The sequence below is a fragment of the Arachis stenosperma genome, chromosome 8, assembly GCF_014773155.1.
Source record: "Arachis stenosperma cultivar V10309 chromosome 8, arast.V10309.gnm1.PFL2, whole genome shotgun sequence".
Lineage (NCBI taxonomy): Eukaryota > Viridiplantae > Streptophyta > Magnoliopsida > Fabales > Fabaceae > Arachis > Arachis stenosperma.
Genome location: NC_080384.1, coordinates 1319342 through 1337737, shown reverse-complemented (window position 1 = coordinate 1337737; position 18396 = coordinate 1319342).

Genomic DNA, 18396 nt, shown 5'->3' with positions numbered 1-18396 from the left:
TGTTGAGATGAATCATCTTGCAACTGTGAAAGAGAAAGAATCAGAGTCTGTGTCTTTGGTTGACATGCCGGAAAGAATTTTGTTGTTGTTTATGGCTGTGACAGTGGAGAAGGAGGAAGATGAGGCTGACGGTTGGTGACGGTGGGGGTGATGATGGTATTGGTGAAGGAGGTGGTAAAATTGATGAAAAGAATAAAGAGAAGATTGAAATTTGCTGAAAGGGGCATTGAGATTAGGGTTAAGAAAATGGTAATTTGGGGTTTTTAGGTATTGAGATTAGGGTTTTTAGGCAATGGAGGTGTTTAAGATTTGAAAAAGAAGAGAGGAGGGGTTGAAGATAATGGTGGGGGTAATTTTGTAATTTTATTAAAAAGTCAATATAAATTTAGGATTTGGGTACTTTTGTCGTACGGAATCCATCTTTGATGGATACAACATTAGTTTCCTTTTTTAATGAGTATTTTTGTCAGCATTCGTAAAGTTCATGAGTACAAATGGTTGTTTTTCCATTTTCCTTATTTCCTTTGTCAAATTTGATATAATAGTTCGGTAATCACACTGGTCAAGCTACTGTGTCACTGAATTATTGATTCAATCGGTGAGTCATTAGTTAAATCGATGGATTTGATCTTACGTAAATAAAAATATAAAATAGTAAAAAACTTAAAATTAAAATTTAAAATACATATCTTCACTAATATTTTAAAAATAATCAAGCTATTCTAAAATAATATGAAACAAAAATAATAAGTATTTTCAAGTTCAAGTTTCTCTTCACCAATTTTTTTAAACTCTTCCCCATCACTCAAATCATAAACAGGAGGCTTAGTAAAATCTACCTCATTATCAATTCCAAGTCCAATGGGGAAGGATTCCTCAAACTCAAAAGGATCATATGTTGAGGCGGAATCATCATAGATAGGGGAGCTTGGTGCTTGCCCTATTGATGGAGCAAAACCGTCGGTTAAGAATTTCTTCTGGTTAGAGGAATTAACTTCATTGCAAGTATAGTTCCCAACCAACAAGTATTGCTCGATCAATGTTTTGATAAGAATTGGTTGTCACAAAGTCAACCCCAATATAATGTAACCGAGAGTATTAGTCTCGGGTCGTCCTCAAGAGAATGGGCAAACATGTGCATTAATATTGGTTAGAATTTCGGAGTTGGGAGTCATGAACAAGAAATTAAACTACTAAACTTATCCTGCAAGAAATCTTAAAGTGCAAGTAACTAACTAACTATGAAAGAACCAAGCAATTGAGATTTTTGGGTTTCAAATATGAATGATAAAAGGAACTCTTGGCTAGGCATGGGAATTGGGATTACCATCCTTGTCTAATGATGCGTGAGCATCTTATCTATCTTTTTCTAGTGAATTTGCATCTAAATTGTTGAGTTTTATTTAGAATTAATTATATTTTAGCTACTATGGATGCTATTTTGAGTTTTGTGCAATTTTATTTATTTTAGGTAGCATTCGGAGGGATTTGATGAAGTTTCTGCAGAGGAAAAGAAGAAACCAAAGAGATGACCAGCGAAGACCAACGTGGACGCATGGCTCACGCGACCGCGCGGAATGGAGAAATTGCAATGACGCGATCGCGTGCCTGACGTGAACGCGTGGACTGGAATCTACACAAATGACGCGAGCGCGTGGACGACACGAACGCGTCACATGCGCGATCTGCAATAATTTAGAAAATGCTGGTTACGATTTATGGGCTGTTTTTGACCCAGTTTCCAGCCCAGAAAACACATATTAGAAGCGGCAGAATGGACAAATCAAGTGGTCTCCAACCATCAACTGAAGATTTGTTAATTAATTCGAATTTAAATTCAAATCTTATCTTTTAGGAAAAGATATTATTATTTTTAATTTTTTATTTTAAACCTATTAGGATTAGTAATAAATAGAAACTCTGTACATTTAGACAGGTACCAGATTGTTACCAGAACCCTTATTTTTCTTCTCTGAACCATGAGCAACTAATCCTTCATTGTTAAGGTTAGGAGCTCTGTCTATTTGTATGAATTTATTCGTTTGATCTTTCTAATTTAATTCATGTCTTGATTTATATTTCAATAATTGTTTTCGCTCTTTACTTTATGAATATGGGTGGAACGGAAGTATGACCCATGTTCTAACTGAGTTCTTGTAAAACTTGAAAAAGCTCTTTACTTGAACAACAGCTTAAAAACATATTATACTGAATTTTAATTGTTTGTATATAACGGGATACGTGACATATAATCCCCTTATTTTTGGATAATTAGAATTCTTTTGGCATATAAACTAGAAATTGATCATCACCCTCTAATTGGAATTAATTGACCAAGGAATTGGCAATTAATGAATTTTAGAGGAGACTAGGAAGATCTAAGGAATTAAGGCCTAGTCACATATAGTTTGCCATGAAATTATATCTTGCATAATTAAATTAGTTAGTGATAAAAATAAATCTGGAAAATAGATAACTCTGAAACCTTAACTGCTTTCTCAACATTTTATTCCCAACTCATTTATTTGTCTATCCTTTTGATATTCTAGATTCGAACTTAAACCTTTTGAACATCTCAAAACCAATTTTTGCTTGCCTAACTAATCCAATCAATCAATCATTGTTGCTTGATCCATCAATCATCGTGGGATCGACCCTTACTCACGTAAGGTATTACTTGGTACGACCCGGTGCACTTGCCGGTTAGTAAGTGTGGGTTGTAAATTCCGCACCAAATTTTTGGTACTGTTGCCGGGGATTCACTGTAATTAACAACTACCAGTTGTTCGATTGCTTAGATTAGGCATTTTAGTTTTAATTTTTATTTAAATATTGTTTTATTATTTTTCAAAAAAAAAATTAACGTAAAATTTTTCTTTACGTTGTTAACCAATTTTTTTCTTCTTTTCCGTACACTACCCCTTCCCCCCTTTTTTTCGTTTTCTTTTTTTCTTTTTTTTTATAATATATATATATATATATATATATATATAATATTTTCAATTTTTTTTTAAAAAAAATAGCACCAATATTTTTTCTTAATTTCTAAAATTAAGTTTGGTGTTACCTATTTATTATTTTCTTTCTATTTATTTTATTCAATATTTTTATCTCTTTACACAGGTTACCTCACTGGGAATTCTCTGCACTCTGACGTAGAGATTCCCATTTTTTCTTGTTTTCGGTTGTTTATGCGCAGGAACAGAGACAAAGAACATCTCTTAGACTTTGATCCTGAACCTGAAAGGACTTTTAGGCAGCGTTTACAACAAGCAAGACTTTACAAGGCTACAGAATCCACTATGGATCCCAATAATAATGCTAATGTCAATATGGCAAATCCGAATGGGGATGATCAACAAAGGAGAGTGCTTGGCTCTTATTCTACCCCTACTGCGGATCTTTATGGAAAAAGCATTGTGGTGCCCCCTATTGTTGCGAACAACTTTGAGTTGAAGCCTCAACTGGTCACCCTGGTGCAACAAAACTGTCAGTATCATGGTCTCCCCCACGAAGACCCAAATAAATTCATTTCAAGTTTTTTGCAGATTTGTGATACCGTGAAGACAAATGGAGTGAACCCAGAGGTATACAAACTCATGCTCTTCCCATTTGCTCTGAGGGATGGAACAAAACTATGGCTAGATTCTCAACCAAAGGACAGTTTGGATACTTGGAATAAGGTGGTTACTAAGTTTCTCACAAAATTTTTTCCACCAAAGAAACTAACTAAGCTTAGGATGGAGGTTCAGACCTTCAGACAGAAGGATGGTGAAACTCTGTATGAAGCTTGGGAGAGATACAAGCTACTGACTAGGCAATGCCCTCCAGACATGTTCTCCAAATGGACACAAATAGACATATTTTATGAAGGCTTGGGTGAAATATCCAAAATGTGCTTAGACAATTCTGCAGGAGGTTCATTGCACAAGAAGAAGACACTGGAGGAGACTATTGAGCTGATTGAATTGGTTGCAAGCAACCAATATTTATACTCCTCTAACAGGAATCCTGTGAACTCTGAAACCCCTCAGAAGAGAGGCGTGTTGGAAGTAGATGCTATTAATGCTCTTCTTGCTCAGAACAAGCTGATGTCTCAGCAAATAAATCTACTTACTCAACAGATGGGTGGCATGCAAGTCTCAGCTATCAACACCCAAAATCCACCACAGAAAGTCTCCTATGACAGGGCAGGTAACTTTATGCAAAATGATAATTATGATTATGCTCAACCCTCTTTTGAACAGGTGAATTACATGGGGAGTGGTCCTAGGAATCCCAACAATGATCCATATTCTAAGACATACAACCAGGGATGGAGGAATCACCCAAATTTTGGGTGGAGGGATCAACCTCAGAGACCTCAAAACTTCAACAATAATTCTCAGGGTGGTTTCCAACAGAACAATGATCTGGAAGCAATATTGACAGGTTGTAGACAGGAAACTAGAGCATCCATCAAGAACTTGGAGATTCAAATGGGTCAAATAGCCACCAGAGTTAATGAAATTGATTAGAGGACCACTAATAGCCTTCCTAATAACACAATTCCAAATCCAAGAGAGGAATGCAAGGCTATCACTGTGATAAGTGGACAAGTGGCAAGTGCAGAAGCACAAGTTATCCAGGAAACCAAAGCCTCCATTAGAAATTTAGAGGTGCTAGTAGACCAACTGAGCAAGCAAATACTTGAGAGGTCTGCAAGTGCATTTCAAGGTGACATAGTGGTGAACCCAGGAGAAGATTGCAAGGTTATTCAATTGAGAAGTGGTAAAGTAGCTGGTTCTGAGACCAAGGCCAATGAAGAGCTAGTTGAAAAGGAAGCTCCGGAAGAGAAGAAGGAAGAAGTAGAGCACGCCCCTCCAAAGCGTGCGGACAAAGGGTCATCAAATCCTGGGCAAAGTATGGACTATTATACATTGCTGGAAAGCCCAAAATGTTAGCTTTTCAGTCCAATTGAGAAAGCGCTAATTGGACTTCTGTAGCTCCAGAAAAACGCATTTGAGTGTAGGGAGGTCAGAATCCAACAACATCTGCAGTCCTTTCTCAGCATCTGAATCAGACTTTTGCTCAGATCCCTCAATTTCAGCCAGAAAATACCTAAAATTACAAAAAAAATACACAAACTCATAGTAGAATCCAGAAATATGATTTTTGCATAAAAACTAATAAAAATATAATAAAAGTAAACAAAACATACTAAAAACTACCTAAAAATAATGCCAAAAAGCGTATAAAATATCCACTCATCACAACACTAAACTTAAATTGTTGCTTGTCTCCAAGCAACTAAAAACAAAATAGGATAAAAAGAAGAGAATAGACAATAAATTTCAAAATATCAATGAAGTTTAGTTTTAATTAGATGAGCGGGACTAGTAACTTTTTGCCTTTGAATAGTTTTGGCATCTCACTATCCATTGGAGTTCAGAATTGTTAGCCTTTTTGGGAACTCAGAATACAGATAATATTATTGATTTTCCTAGTTAAGTTCTTTTTTATTCTTGAACACAACTACTTTTTATGAGTCTTGGCCGTGACCTTTAGCATTTTGCTTTCTAGTATTACCACCGGATACATAATTGTCACGGACACATAACTGGGTGAACCTTTTCAGATTGTGACTTAACTTTGCTAGAGTCTCCAGTTAGAGGTGCCCAGAGTTCTTAAGCACACTCTTTTACTTTGGATCATGACTTTTACCACTCAGTCCCAAGCCTTTCACTTAGACCTTCATGACACAAGCACATGGTTAGGGACAACTTGATTAAGCCGCTTATGCTAGGATTTTATTCCTTTGAGCCCTCCTATCCATTGATGCTCAAAGCTTTGAATCCTTTTTACCCTTACCTTTTAGTTTAAAGGGTTACTGGCTTTTTGCTCTTGCCTTTTGGTTTAAAGAGCTATTGGCTTTTTCTATTTTTTCTTTCTTTTTATTTTTTTCGCTTTTTTTTCGCAAGCTTTATTTTTCACTACTTTTTCTTGCTTCAAGAATCAATTTTATGATTTTTCAGATTACCAATAACATGTCTCCTTTTTCATTATTCTTTAAAGAGCCAACTTTTCTTAATTCCAACTTCAAACATGCACTGTTTAAGCATACATTCAGAAAACAAAAATTATTGCCACCACATCAAAATAATCAACTATTCTTAAGATAATTTTCGAAATTTATGCACTTCTTGTTCTTTTGCAAATAAAAGCATTTTTCATTTAAGAAAGGTGAGAGATTCATGGAATCATTCATAGCTTTAAGACATAGACACTAAACACTAATGATCATTAATAAAGACAAAAAACTTAGACAAAACATGAAGCATAGGAAACGAAAAGAACAAGAAAACAAATAGCAAGAAAATTAAAGAACGGGTCTGCCTTAGTGACGGCGGCTAGTTCTTCCTTTTGAAGATCCTATGGAGTGCTTTAGTTCCTCAATATCTCTTCCTTGCCTTTGTTGCTCCTCCCTCATAGCTCTTTGATCCTCTCTGATTTCATGGAGAATAATGGAGTGCTCTTGGTGCTCTATCCTTAGTTGCTCCATGTTGAAACTCAATTCTCCTAAAGAGGTGTTGAGTTGCTCCCAATAGTTGTGTGGAGGAAAGTGCATCCCTTGAGGCATCTCAGGAATTTCTTGATGAGGAATTTCCTCATGCTCTTGTTGAGGTCCATGAGCGGGCTCTCTTGTTTGCTCCATCTTCTTTCTAGTGATGGGCTTGTCCTCTTCAATGAGGATATCTTCCTCTATGACGATTTTGGCTGAATTGCATAGGTGACAGATGAGATGTGGAAAGGCTAACTGGTGCACGAAATTGTGATCTCTACTTTTCACAACTCAAATAGTCCCCGGTAATGGCTCCAAAAACTTGGTGCTCAATACCATGGTCTAAACATAATTTCACAACTTCGCACAACTAACCAGCAAGTACACTGGGTCGTCCAAGTAATAAACCTTACGCGAGTAAGGGTCGATCCCACGGAGATTGTTGGTATGAAGCAAGCTATGGTCACCTTGTAAATCTCAGTCAGGCAGATTCAAATGGTTATAGATGATATATGAATAAAGCATAAGATAAAGATAGGGATACTTATGTAATTCATTGGTGAGAATTTCAGATAAGCGTATGGAGATGCTTTGTCCCTTCGGTCTCTCTGCTTTCCTACTGTCTTCATCCAATCCTTCTTACTCCTTTCCATGGCAAGCTGTATGTTGGGCATCACCGTTATCAGTGGCTACAGTCCCATCCTCTCAGTGAAAATGTTCAACGCACCCTGTCACGGCACGGCTAATCATCTGTCGGTTCTCAATCAGGTTGGAATAGAATCCATTGATTCTTTTGCGTCTGTCACTAACGCCCAGCCTTCAGGAGTTTGAAGCTCGTCACAGTCATTCAATCATTGAATCCTACTCAGAATACCACAGACAAGGTTTAGACCTTCCGGATCCTCTTGAATGCCGCCATCAATTCTAGCTTATACCACAAAGATTCCGATTAAGGGATCCAAGAGATATCCACTCAATCTAAGGTAGAACGGAGGTGGTTGTCAGGCACACGTTCATAGGTGAGAATGATGATGAGTGTCACGGATCATCACATTCATCAATTTGAGGAACAAGTGATATCTTAGAACAAGAACAAATTGAATTGAATAGAAGAACAATAGTAATTGCATTAATACTCGAGGTACAGCAGAGCTCCACACCTTAATCTATGGTGTGTAGAAACTCCACCGTTAAAAATACATAAGAACAAAAGTGATCATTGGCTTCGGCCCCAGAGAGGGAACCAGAAGAACCAAGATCTAAAGTGATCAAAAGATTCAAAGATCTAAAGATGAAAATACAATAGCAAAAGGTCCTATTTGTAGAGAACTAGTAGCCTAGGGTTTACAGAAATGAGTAAATGACAGAAAAATCCACTTCTGGGCCCACTTGGTGTGTGCTTAGGCTGAGCATTGAAGCATTTTCGTGTAGAGACTTCTCTTGGAGTTAAACGCCAGCTTTTGTGCCAGTTTGGGCATTTAACTCCCATTCTTGTGCCAGTTCCGGCGTTTAACGCCGGGCAGTTTTGAGCTGATTTGGAATGCCGGTTTGGGCCATCAAATCTCGGGCAAAGTATGGACTATTATATATTGCTAGAAAGCCCAGGATGTCTACTTTCCAACGCCGTTGAGAGCGCGCCAATTGGGCTTCTCTAGCTCTAGAAAATTTACTTCGAGTGCAGGGAGGTCAGAATCCAACAACATTTGCAGTCCTTTTCAGCCTCTGAATCAAATTTTTGCTCAGGTCCCTCAATTCCAGCCAGAAAATACCTGAAATCACAGAAAAACACACAAACTCATAGTAAAGTCCAGAAAAGTGAATTTTAACTAAAAACTAATAAAAATATAATAAAAACTAACTAAAACCTACTAAAAACATACTAAAAACAATGCCAAAAAGCGTATAAATTATCCGCTCATCACAACACCAAACTTAAATTGTTGCTTGTCCCCAAGCAACTGAAAATCAAATAGGATAAAGAGAAGAGAATATGCAATGAATTCCAAAAACATCTATGAAGATCAGTATTAATTAGATGAGCGGGGCTTTTAGCTTTTTGCCTCTGAACAGTTTTGGCATCTCACTTTATCCTTTGAAATTCAGAATGATTGGCTTCTATGGGAACTCAGAATCCAGATAGTGTTATTGATTCTCCTAGTTAAGTATGATGATTCTTGAACACAGCTACTTTATGAGTCTTGGCCGTGGCCCAAAGCACTCTGTCTTCCAGTATTACCACCGGATACATACATGCCACAGACACATAATTGGGTGAACCTTTTCAGATTGTGACTCAGCTTTGCTAGAGTCCCCAATTAGAGGTGTCCAGGGTTCTTAAGCACACTCTTTTTGACTTGGATCACAACTTTACTTTATTTTTTTTCTTATTTTTCTTTTTCTTTTTCTTTTTCTTTTTTTTCGTTTTTTTCTCCTTTTTTTTTGTATTCACTGCTTTTTCTTGCTTCAAGAATCATTTTTATGATTTTTCAGATCCTCAGTAACATGTCTCCTCTTTCATCATTCTTTCAAGAGCCAATCATTCATGAACAACAAATTCAAAAGACATATGCACTGTTCAAGCATACATTCAGAAAACAAAAGTATTGCCACCACATCAAAATAATTGATCTGTTATAAAATTCAAAATTCATGCAATTCTTCTCTTTTTCAATTAAGAACATTTTTTATTTAAGAAAGGTGATGGATTCATAGGATATTCATAACTTTAAGGCATAGACACTAAGACACTAATGATCATGAGACATAAACATAGATAAACATAAGCATGAAAATTCGAAAAACGGGAAAATAAGGAACAAGGAAATTAAAGAACGGGTCCACCTTAGTGATGGCGGCTTGTTCTTCCTCTTGAAGATCTTATGGAGTGCTTGAGCTCCTCAATGTCTCTTCCTTGCCTTTGTTGCTCCTCTCTCATGATTCTTTGATCTTCTCTAATTTCATGGAGGAGGATGGAATGTTCTTGGTGCTCCACCCTTAGTTGTCCCATGTTGGAACTCAATTCTCCTAGGGAGGTGTTGATTTGCTCCCAATAGTTTTGAGGAGGAAAGTGCATCCCTTGAGGCATCTCAGGGATTTCATGATGAGTGGGATCTCTTGTTTGCTCCATCCTTTTCTTAGTGATGGGCTTGTCCTCATCAATGAGGATGTCTCCCTCTATGTCAACTCCAACTGAATAACAGAGGTGACAAATGAGATGAGGAAAGGCTAACCTTGCCAAGGTAGAGGACTTGTCCGCCACCTTATAAAGTTCTTGGGCTATAACCTCATGAACTTCTACTTCTTCTCCAATCATGATGCTATGAATCATGATGGCCCGGTCTATAGTAACTTCAGACCGGTTGCTAGTGGGAATGATTGAGCGTTGGATAAACTCCAACCATCCCCTAGCCACGGGCTTGAGGTCATGCCTTCTCAGTTGAACCGGCTTCCCTCTTGAATCTCTCTTCCATTGAGCGCCCTCTTCATAGATGTCTATGAGGACTTGGACTTGGTCCAACCTTTTATCAAAGTTGACCCTTCTAGTGTAAGGGTGTTCATCTCCTTGCATCATGGGCAAGTTGAATGCCAACCTTACATTTTCCGGACTAAAATCTAAGCATTTCCCCCGAACCATTGTAAGCCAATTCTTTGGATTCGGGTTCACACTTTGATCCTGGCTCTTGGTGATCCATGCATTGGCATAGAACTCTTGAACCATTAAGATTCCGACTTGTTGAGTAGGGTTGGTAAGAACTTCCCAACCTCTTCTTCGGATCTCATGTCGGATCTCCGGATATTCACTCTTTTTGAGTTTGAAAGGGACATCGGGGATCACCTTCTTCAAGGCCACAACTTCATAGAAGTGGTATTGATGCACCCTTGAGATGAATCTCTCCATTTCCCATGACTCGGAGGTGGAAGCTTTTGCCTTCCCTTTCCTCTTTCTAGAGGTTTCTCCAGCCTTAGATGCCATAAATGGTTATGGAAAAAAACAAAAAGCAATGCTTTTACCACACCAAACTTAAAAGGTTTGCTCGTCCTCGAGCAAAAGAAAAAAGAAGAGAGTAGAAGAAGAAGAAATAGAGGAGATGGAGATGGCTTTGTGGTTCGGCCAAAGGGGGGGAAGTAGTGTTTAGGTTGTGTGAAAATGAAGGAGTGAAGATGGGTTTATATAGGGGTGGAGAGAGGGGTAGGGTTCGGTTATGAATGGGTGGATTTGGGAGGGAAAGTGGTTTGAATTGAATGGTGAGGTAGTGGGGTTTTATGAAGGATGGATGTGAGTGGTGAAGAGAAAGATGGGATTTGATAGGTGAGGGGTTTTTGGGAAAGAGGTGTTGAGGTGATTGGTGAAGAAGAGAGAGAGTGGTGGGGTAGGTGGGGATCCTGTGGGGTCCACAGATCCTGTGGTGTCAAGAAAAAGTCATCCCTGTACCAAGTGGCGAGCGAAAATGCTCTCTATGCCAAATCTGGCGTTAAACGCCGGGCTGGTGTCCCTTTCTGGCGTTTAACGCCAGCTTCTTGCCCTTTCCTGGCGTTTAACGCCAGTCTGGTGCCCCTTTCTGGCGTTAAACGCCCAGAACGGTGCCAGACTGGGCGTTAAACGCCCATTTGCTGCCCTTACTGGCGTTTAAACGCCAGTAAGGTCTTCCTCCAAGGTGTGCTATTTTTCTTTCTGTTTTTTATTCTGTCTTTTTCAATTGATTTTGTGACTTTCCATGATCATCAACCTACAGAAAACATAAAATAACAAAGAAAAACTATATAAATATAACATTGGGTTGCCTCCCAACAAGCGCTTCTTTAATGTCAGTAGCTTGACAGTGGGCTCTCATGGAGCCTCACAAATGCTCAGAGCAATGTTGGAACCTCCCAACACCAAACTTAGAGTTTGAATGTGGGGGTTCAACACCAAACTTAGAAGTTGGTTGTGGCCTCCCAACACCAAACTTAGAGTTTGTCTGTGGGGGCTCTGTTTGACTCTGTTTTGAGAGAAGCTCTTCATGCTTTCTCTCCATGGTAACAGAGGGATATCCTTGAGCCTTAAACACAAAGGATTCTTCATTCACTTGAATGATCAATTCACCTCTGTCAACATTAATCACAGCCTTTGCTGTGGCTGGGAAGGGTCTGCCAAGGATGATGGATTCATCCATGCACTTCCCAGTCTCTAGGACTATGAAATCAGCAGGGATGTAATGGTCTTCAACCTTTACCAGAACATCCTCTACAAGTCCATAAGCTTGTTTTCTTGAATTGTCTGCCATCTCTAGTGAGATTCTTGCAACTTGTACCTCAAAGATCCATAGCTTCTCCATTACAGAGAGAGGCATGAGATTTATACTTGACCCTAAGTCACACAGAGCCTTCTTAAAGGTCATGGTGCCTATGGTACAAGGTATTGAGAACTTTCCAGGGTCCTGTCTCTTTTGAGGTAATTTCTGTCCAGTCAAGTCATCCAGTTCTTTGGTGAGCAAAGGGGGTTCATCCTCCCAAGTCTCATTACCAAATAACTTGTCATTTAGCTTCATGATTGCTCCAAGGTAATTAGCAACTTGCTCTTCAGTGACATATTCATCCTCTTCAGAGGAAGAATACTCATCAGAGCTCATGAATGGCAGAAGTAAATCCAATGAAATCTCTATGGTCTCAGTGTGAGCCTCAAATTCCCATGGTTCCTCATTAGGGAACTCATTGGAGGCCAGTGGACGTCCATTGAGGTCTTCCTCAGTGGCGTTCACTGCCTCTTCCTCCTCTCCTAGTTCGGCCATGTGAATCATGTTAATGGCCTTGCATTCTCCTTTTGGATTCTCTTCTGTATTGCTTGGAAGAGTACTAGGAGGAAGATCAGTAACTCTCTTACTCAGCTGTCCCACTTGTGCCTCCAAATTCCTAATGGAGGACCTTGTTTCAGTCATGAAACTTTGAGTGGTTTTGATTAGATTAGAGACCATGGTTGCTAAGTCAGAGTGGTTCTGCTTAGAATTCTCTGTCTGTTGCTGAGAAGATGATGGAAAAGGCTTGCCATTGCTAAACCTGTTTCTTCCACTATTATTATTGTTGAAACCTTGTTGAGGTCTCTGTTGATCCTTCCATGAGAGATTTGGATGATTTCTCCATGAAGAATTATAGGTGTTTTCATAGGGTTCTCCCATGTAATTCACCTCTTCTATTGAAGGATTCTCAAGATCATAAGCTTCTTCTTCAGATGAAGCATCCTTAGTACTGCCTGGTGCAGCTTGCATTCCAGACAGACTTTGAGAGATCATATTGACTTGCTGAGTCTATATTTTGTTCTGAGCCAATATGGCATTTAGAGTATCAATCTCAAGAACTCATTTCTTTTGATTCGTCCCATTGTTCACAGGATTCCTTTCAGAAGTGTACATGAATTGGTTATTTGCAATTATTTCAATGAGTTCTTGAGCTTCTGCAGGCGTCTTCTTCAGATGAAGAGATCCTCCAGCAGAGCTATCCAATGACATCTTGGACAGTTCAGACAGACCATCATAGAAAATACCTATGATGCTCCATTCAGAAAGCATGTCAGAGGGACACTTTCTGATCAATTGTTTGTATCTTTCCCAAGCTTCATAGAGGGATTCTCCTTCCTTCTGTCTGAAGGTTTGGACTTCCACTCTAAGCTTACTCAATTTTTGAGGTGGAAAGAACTTTGCCAAGAAGGCATTGACTAGCTTTTCCCAAGAGTTCAGGCTTTCTTTAGGTTGTGAGTCCAACCATATCCTAGCTCTGTCTCTTACAGCAAAAGGGAATAGCATAAGTCTGTAGACCTCAGGGTCAACCCCATTAGTCTTGACAGTGTCACAGATTTGCAAGAATTCAGCTAAAAACTGATGAGGATCTTCCAATGGAAGTCCATGGAACTTGCAATTCTGTTGCATTAGAGAAACTAATTGAGGCTTAAGCTCAAAGTTGTTTGCTCCAATGCCAGGGATAGAGATGCTTTTCCCATAGAAGTCGGGAGTAGGTACAGTAAAGTCACCCAGCACCTTCCTTGCATTGTTGGTATTGTTGTTGTTTTCGGCTGCCATGGGTTCTTCTTCTTTGAAGATTTCTGTTAGGTCCTCTACAGAGAGTTGTGCCTTAGCTTCTCTTAGTTTTCGCTTCAAGGTCCTTTCAGGTTCAGGGTCAGCCTCAACAAGAATGCTTTTGTCTTTGCTCCTGCTCATATGAAAGAGAAGAGAACAAGAAAATATGGAATCCTCTATGTCACAGTATAGAGATTCCTTGAGGTGTCAGAGGAAAAGAAAAATAGAAGGAAGAGGTAGAAGAATTCGAACTTATCAAGGAAAGATAGAGTTCGAATTGTGCATTGAGGAATAGTGTTAGTCCATAAATAGAAGGATGTGAGAAGAGGGGAAGAAATTTTTGAAAATAAATTAAAAAGATTTTAAAAACATTTTGAAAAATACTAATTGATTTTCGAAAACTAAGAGTGGAAAAGAAATCAAGTGATTTTTGAAAAAGATTTTGAAATTAGAAATCAAAAAGATATGATTGAAAACTATTTTGAAAAGATGTGAGAAAAATATATGATTGAAGAGTTATGGTATTAAAAAGATGTGATTGAGAAGATATGATTTGAAAAACAATTTAAAAAGATTTGATTTTAAAAATTAATGACTTGGCTAACAAGAAAAGATATGATTCAATCATTAAACCTTTCTCAACAGAAAAGGCAACACACTTGAAATGTTGAATCAAATCATTAATTGATAGCAAGTATTTTTGAAAATGGAAAGAAATTGATTTTGAAAAAGATTTGATTGAAAAGATATGATTTGAAAAAGATTTGATTTTGAAAACCTGAAAAAAATTTGAATTAAAAACAGAATCTTCCCTCTTGTGCCATCCTGGCGTTAAACGCCCAGAATGGATACCATTCTGGGCGTTTAACAACCAAAACACTACCCTTTTGGGCGTTAAACGCCCAACCAGGCACCCTGGCTGGCGTTTAAACGCCAGTTTGCCTTCTTCACTGGGCGTTTTGAACGCCCAGCTTTTTCTGTGTAATTCCTCTGCTGTATGTTTTGAATCTTCAATTCTCTGTATTATTGACTTGAAAAGACACAAATTAAAAATTTTTTGGATTTTTAATAATCCAAATGTAACTAAAATCAAATAACAATGCATGCAGGACACCAAACTTAGCAGTTTGTATACTACTGACACTAACAAAATGAGAATGCATACAACAAAACACTCAAGTCAAGAGAATTCAAAGATCAGAGCAAGGAGATCATCAAGAACATCTTGAAGATCACTTAAGACACATGAATGAATGCAAGAAGAACAGAAACATGCAATTGACACCAAACTTAATATGAGACTCTAGACTCAACAAGAAACATCAAATATTTTTTGTTTTTATGATTTTGTAATTTTTTTTGGATTTTTCGAAAATTAAGTGAAAAAGAAAATAAAGGTATCAAAATTCTTAATGAGAATTCCAGGAATCATGCAATGTTAGTCTAAAGCTTTAGTCTAAAGAAATTAGACATGGCTAGCCAAGCTTCAGCAGGACATTGCATTCAAGAGCTAAATTGATGAGGATCAATCAGCTTTGGTGATGATAAGAACATCCCCTTGAAACACTAGAATTCATTCTTAAGAACTCTGAAGAAAAATACCTAATCTAAGCAACAAGATGAACCGTCAGTTGTCCAAACTCAACAATCCCCGGCAACGGCGCCAAAAACTTGGTGCACGAAATTGTGATCTCTACTTTTCACAACTCAAATAGTCCCCGGTAATGGCTCCAAAAACTTGGTGCTCAATACCATGGTCTAAACATAATTTCACAACTTCGCACAACTAACCAGCAAGTGCACTGGGTCGTCCAAGTAATAAACCTTACGCGAGTAAGGGTCGATCCCACGGAGATTGTTGGTATGAAGCAAGCTATGGTCACCTTGTAAATCTCAGTCAGGCAGATTCAAATGGTTATAGATGATATATGAATAAAGCATAAGATAAAGATAGGGATACTTATGTAATTCATTGGTGAGAATTTCAGATAAGCGTATGGAGATGCTTTGTCCCTTCCGTCTCTCTGCTTTCCTACTGTCTTCATCCAATCCTTCTTACTCCTTTCCATGGCAAGCTGTATGTTGGGCATCACCGTTGTCAGTAGCTACAGTCCCGTCCTCTCAGTGAAAATGTTCAACGCACCCTGTCACGGCACGGCTAATCATCTGTCGGTTCTCAATCAGGTTGGAATAGAATCCATTGATTTTTTTGCGTCTGTCACTAACGCCCAGCCTTCAGGAGTTTGAAGCTCATCACAGTCATTCAATCATTGAATCCTACTCAGAATACCACAGACAAGGTTTAGACCTTCCGGATCCTCTTGAATGCCGCCATCAAATCTAGCTTATACCACGAAGATTTCGATTAAGGGATCCAAGAGATATCCACTCAATCTAAGGTAGAACGGAGGTGGTTGTCAGGCACACGTTCATAGGTGAGAATGATGATGAGTGTCACGGATCATCACATTCATCAAGTTGAGGAACAAGTGATATCTTAGAACAAGAACAAACTGAATTGAATAGAAGAACAATAGTAATTGCATTAATACTCGAGGTACAGCAAAGCTCCACACCTTAATCTATGGTGTGTAGAAACTCCACCGTTAAAAATACATAAGAACAAAAGTGATCATTGGCTTCGGCCCCAGAGAGGGAACCAGAAGAACCAAGATCTAAAGTGATCAAAAGATTCAAAGATCTAAAGATGAAAATACAATAGCAAAAGGTCCTATTTGTAGAGAACTAGTAGCCTATGGTTTATAGAAATGAGTAAATGACAGAAAAATCCACTTCCGGGCCCACTTGGTGTGTGCTTGGGCTGAGCATTGAAGCATTTTCATGTAGAGACTTCTCTTGGAGTTAAACGCTAGCTTTTGTGCCAGTTTGGGCGTTTAACTCCCATTCTTGTGCCAGTTCCGGCGTTTAACGCCGGGCAGTTTTGAGCTGATTTGGAACGCCGGTTTGGGCCATCAAATCTCGGGCAAAGTATGAACTATTATATATTGCTGGAAAGCCCAGGATGTCTACTTTCCAACGCCGTTGAGAGCGCACCAATTGGGCTTCTGTAGCTCCAGAAAATTCACTTCGAATGCAGGGAGGTCAGAATCCAACAGCATCTGCAGTCCTTTTCAGCCTCTGAATCAGATTTTTTCTCAGGTCCCTCAATTCCAGCCAGAAAATACCTGAAATCACAGAAAAATACACAAACTCATAGTAAAGTCCAGAAAAGGAATTTTAAATAAAAACTAATAAAAATATAATAAAAACTAACTAAAACCTACTAAAAACATACTAAAAACAATGCCAAAAAGCGTATAAATTATCCACTCATCACTAACCTTGCCAAAGTGGAGGACTTGTTAGCCACCTTGTATATTTCTAGAGGTATGATCTCATGAACTTCCACTTCTTCTCCAATCATGATACTATGGATCATGATGGCCCGGTCCACAGTAACTTCAGACAGGTTGCTAGTAGGAATAATAGAGCGTTGGATGAACTCCAACCATTCTCTAGCCACGGGCTTGAGGTTAGGCCTTCTCAGTTGGATGGGCTTGCCTTTTGAGTCCCTCTTCCATTGTGCTCCTTCCACATAAATTTCCGTGAGGACTTGGTCCAACCTTTGATCAAAGTTGACCCTTCTAGTGAAAGGATGATGATCTCCTTGCATCATTGGCAAGTTGAATGCCAACCTCACAGTTTTCGGACTGAAATCCAAGTAATTCCCACGAACCATTGTGAGCCAATTCTTTGGGTTCGCGTTCACACTTTGATCATGGTTCTTAGTGACCCATGCATTAGCATAGATCTCTTGAACCATTAAGATTCTAACTTGTTGGATGGGGTTGGTGAGAGCTTCCCAACCTCTTCTCCGAACCTCACATCGGATCTCCGGATATTCACTCTTTTTGAGCATGAAGGGGACCTCGGGGATCACCATTTTCTTGGCCACAACTTCATAGAAGTGGTCTTGATAGACCTTTGAGATGAATCTTTCCATCTCCCATGACTCGGAGGTAGAAGTAACTGCCTTCCCTTTCCTCTTCCTAGAGGTTTCTCCGGCCTTAGGTGCCATTAATGGTTATGGAAAAACAAAAAGCAGAGATTTTTTCTACACCAAACTTAAAAGGTTTGCTGGTCCTCGAGCAAAAGAAGAAAGAATGGAGTAAAAGAAGAAGAAATAGAGGAAATGGAAGTGTATGATGGATTCGGCCAAGGGGGTTGTAAGTGTTTGTGATGTGTGAAAATGAAGGTGGTAAGGAGGGATATATATAGGGTAGGGGGAGAGGGAATTCGTGTAATAGGGGTTGGGTTTGGGGGGAAAATTGGTTTGAATTTGAATGGTGAGGTAGGTGGAATTGTATGATGGTTTTGGGAAGAGGAATGGATGTGATTGGTGAAGGGTTTTTAGGGAAGAGGAATTGATATGATTGGTGAAGGGTATTTGGGGAAGAGTGTTATGAAAAGGTGTGAAAAGGAAAGAGATTGAGTTGGGGTAGGTGGGGATCCTGTGGGGCCCACAGATCCTGAGGGGTCAAGAAATTCTGATCCCTGCTCCTCTCTGGCATTTAAAGGCCCTCTGGATAGCCCTTTCTGGTGTTTAACGCCAGCCTTACTGCCTATCCTGGCGTTAAACGCCAGCTTCCCTGCCTTTCCTGGCGTTAAGTTGGTGCTCCTTTTCTGGCGTTTAACGCCAGCTCTACACCCTTTTCTGGCGTTTAACGCTAGTTTGCCTGCCCATTCTGGGGTTTAGCGCCCAGAATGCTGCCTGCATGGGCATTAAATGCCCATTCTGCTATCCTTACT